Genomic DNA, 4,424 nt, shown 5'->3' on the forward strand with positions numbered 1-4,424 from the left:
TTTTATTCTATTTTCGGGATTAGTACCGTTGCCCACAGTTACATGTCAGAGACTTTGTACCTCTGAAAATTCAAGCTAGCACTCTGAATTTACATGATAGAAATAAAAGATAAGATTTATTATGAACATATTGACGTCAGGTAAGAAAAACAGCGAAAGTAAAACAATCTTAGGTGTTCTTCCACGCGACTGCACATACTGTGCTCACAAATGATTGAGATTGTTCATTGAATAGCACAGTCTGGTGGCTCTGGTGGTTTACGGAGCCTCTCAATCTCCTTATTCGCTTCGTCAAACTCTTTGAACTTATGAATTTCGTCGTTTGATTCGTTTCAGCGTCTTTTGCGTTCAATTCTGAATTTATCGGGCAACTCGCTCCTCCAACAATTCCTTTTCAAGCTTACTAGTTGTCGCTGTGAGCTTCAACTCAACCTATAAAAACATCAACGTGGACCATTAAGCCCTACATAACATATAATACAATACCGCTCGATATTATTGATGAGTGAAAAAGATAAACATTAGCTAAAACATTGCCAAATATCAACTGAGACCATTCCCAAGTAAAATGGCATCCCTAAATTTGATACAGTTGGAGGACCCCTGAAATCCTACAACCATTGTTAATCATATAAGAATATATGTTTACATAGGATCTCATTGATTACCAATCATTCCAAGGTGCTATAATTCAGACTAGCGAAAGGGGAAATAATAGTATAAACAGGAAATACAGTACAAAAATGCTTGACAATAAAGGTGCAATTCGTAAGACACACACCGCAGGTACTCTTATTACTTCTTTTCTGAAGTCAAAATGCCAGGTATCTACAAACCTTTATGAAAAATATAGTCATTAAATCATATGTGAAAATATGGCTTTAATAAAGGTTTTCTTCAATGAAATGGTAAGTTAAATCCTCTTAAGAGGTGCAAAGAATTAATCTTTCAAAGGGCGGTGTCTCCATAAGGAAAGGCCAAAATTGCAACTTTACCATCTTGTAATTATCAACTTAGAATATCTAGCCGCAAATGCACATGATAAATCAAAAATGATAGAGATCAACAAGATTACCATCTCACTAATTTGTTTGATTTTATCTTCTATGATCTTTCTTTTCCGCTTCAGCTTTGCAACTTCTTGTTTTGAATACTCTTTAGGGAATCAACCTCCACTTGTTGTTCATGATGTTTCATAGCCTCCTTTTGTATACCAAATAGAGACAATTCACGACATATTTAATTGTGAACTGCATCAGTCAAAGAAAAAAAAAAAAAAAAAAAAAAAAAAATTGTGAACAAACTCACCTTCACTTCAGCAAATATTTCATTTGTATATGGTTGTCCACCATTCTGCGCTATGACCCTGTTAACAAGGAACAGAAGCTCTCCACTTGTTTAGCTCTTTTGGTTTCATCCTTAGTCTTGTTATCAAAAAGCACTCGCCGATTTTCACTCAAAGCAAGAATATCCTGAGACAATGTTAATATAAATTTGAAAAATAGCTTATATTAACCTTTTAACAGGATTAATGAACATTTTAAGAATCGTAAGCTTGAAGATGTTCAGCCTAGTTATATATGCTAACCAAATAAAATAGTTTGAAAACAATATTTTCTTAAGTTAACAACACTGCTAAAAATCAAACTTAAGTTAAAGGAAACCTTTAAAGCATCTGGACATTCGCGACTTAATACTTCTCCAATGTTTCCTCATTTTCTTCAAGTTCATCCCCACCGTGAAGACTACAATCATGATTTTGCATTTTTCTTCCAACAAAGACTGCAGGTAAGTATTGCAGCTTGTTCTTCTTGTGTAAAACGTTTCTCACTGACAAAACAAAAGGATTGCATGGATACCATCCTTGGCCATTCAATACATTTGACATTTTTCACAACAAATTCAGGTCAGCAAAAAATCAAAGATTCCTGCAATGACTCACACATTAGTTTATTTGATGACAATTTCAAATGCAAGATAAAGTTGTAAACTGTACAATCAATCCAAGTTACCATACCAGGAGTATCATAACATTAATGATCTGGCCATCTTTGAGTTCAGTTTTCTGCAATTCAGTAGTTTTAGTAACACCAATAGACCAGCCCTGGACTTAAAGCCCTTCTTCCAAGAATGCTATTCCCGGTGGCACTTTTTCCATTGCCAGTACGCCCAACTAAAACCACAGTCCGTTCTCCACTGGCCCACAGACCGTTCGCCACTGGATAGGGAAGGGAGCTCCATACCATCATTATCACAACCCATCACACTTCCATCCATTTGTAAAGATTAAATTACTTCACCTGCAATCCAAAAAACATTAAAAACACTTTCGATCAATCATTGCAACCCATGTTTGTTTTAAAATAAAAAAAAAAAAATTGTGTGTCTGTGAGATTACTTACTTGAGTGTGTGAGGCGAGGGAGAGAGACAGGGAAGATATAGAGTTTGCGTGAGAGACTGAGAATTTATAAAGTCATAAATAAAAGAGAAGTGGAATTTTTTTACATTAGTTACTTGGAGTGATTGCAGACCATGAAGTTCTGGATACCCAAACCAAAACTAAACTTAAAAAAGCAACAATACCAAAAACAAAGTTAGAATTAAATATAAAGCATTGATATGCCTAACCATAAACTCAAGCATACTTCCATATAAGATTCGATTCTTTATATTTTACAAGTTCTTAACCTAAATGTCATTATATATTTTGAGTCGAGGTTGAAAATGTATTAATAATAACATTTAAAGTTATATTCATAATGAATAGTTAGGAAAAACAAAAAGAACCGATTTTCATTCAAATTTTAATTGATAATTTTAACATATATCCCTTATTTAAATTAAAAAAAAATTATTGCTAAGATGAATGGTATTTGTATTAAAGTCTAAAAGTGTGTTTACTTTTGTTTCATTATTTCATTCATTAAATTACTGTTGAACTTCAAACTTTTTCGGATGTTAATGTTTTTAATCGATATAAAGCTTATTAATAACTATTCCGTACTTCTTTTCTTTTTCTTTTCATCTTTACTCTATTGCGATGCAATAATGATTAGTTGTAGAACCCATCATGTGAAAAAAAGAAATTATAAAGATAATTTTTGTTATTTCCTTTGGCCTCCCTTAGTTTTAACTTAACAGTTTGGTCCCCATACAATACATGTAATTCCTAATCTTTGGCATTTCATTCATATAGCATACATTTTGGTCTCCAGAATACATTTTCTGGCTCTGCCTTGTGTTAATTAGAAGCCACCGGAAGTATTTTCAGTTTTTAGTTCATCGGTTTACCTTGAATCTATTCTATTCTTTGTTCTTTCTCAACTATATAATCCTAATTTAGAGTTCACACGCTCACCTCAAAATTCTTTTTCCTTTGATCTCAAAACACTTTTTATTCACCCCAAATCAAAAGATGGCTAAAGTTAAGGTTGCCACCCTTTTCATGATACTTCTTCTCGTATCTTCTCAACCCTTACGTATGCTACCCCTCTAGAACTGACCTTTCCTGACGATGCTCCAACAAAAACACAATTGGTTGGTCATTTTTTTTAATTTTTTATTGAAAAAAGTATTATCATGTTGATTTATTTATAGTTTTGGGATTTTGATAGGATACCAATGTGGAGCATATCGATTGCGAAGGAGTTTAAGAGAAAATGTGCTTGATGAGAAGAACCGCATTGCTCATACCGACTATATCTATACCCAGGATAAGAATCTAAATACCGCTATATCTATACCCAGGATAGAATCCTGAGATATATTTTTTTATTCATTGTAGTGACTATGTATTAATCCGTCTATTGATTAGGTTAATTTAATCCAAGTTAATTAAGTACAAATCAAGTTAATTTGACTTATGAATGTTTCATTATATTCTCATTGTTTTCAATTAATTTGCCTACGCAATTTGTAACAAATGAAATGGCTACACTATTGGAAAACAAGTTAACACACAGACGCAGTACTGCGTAGGATGAAACCAGTTTATGTCGTTCTACCTGAACTTGATCAGCACAGATCGTCCGAAACAGAATCAGATTATGAAATGCATGAGAAATGCATGCAAAATGTTGGAGTCCCACACTAACTAGATACGCTCAAGCCTACTAGGTGATAAAGGGGGGTAATCCTCCCATTCAACATGACCTATTGGGGTGAGGATTGGCCTACCTTAAATTCTACCATGTATTAGAGCTAGGCCCAGTTTCGATGAGTGCTTGACCAACGGGTGAGGAGTTAGACTCGCAACTACCTCCATCAACAGGCATACCTAATATATGCTTGACATGAGGGGGAGTGTTGGAGTCCCACACCAACTTAGCTAATCCTACCAGGTTATAGAGGAGATAATCCTCTCATTCAATAAGGCCTTGTTGGATGAGGAGTCAGACCCCCCTCAAATTCTATCAAAGAAAAC

General features: G+C 34.3%; 1 pseudogene; it reads right to left on the bottom strand.

Annotated features, from left to right (window-relative positions):
* Window positions 1–259: 259 nt before the first annotated feature.
* LOC116131796 lies at window positions 260–2,246 on the bottom strand (annotated as a pseudogene).
* Between the last annotated feature and the right edge of the window lie 2,178 nt (window positions 2,247–4,424).

This window comes from Pistacia vera, unplaced genomic scaffold (assembly GCF_008641045.1).
Source record: "Pistacia vera cultivar Batoury unplaced genomic scaffold, PisVer_v2 Contig243, whole genome shotgun sequence".
Lineage (NCBI taxonomy): Eukaryota > Viridiplantae > Streptophyta > Magnoliopsida > Sapindales > Anacardiaceae > Pistacia > Pistacia vera.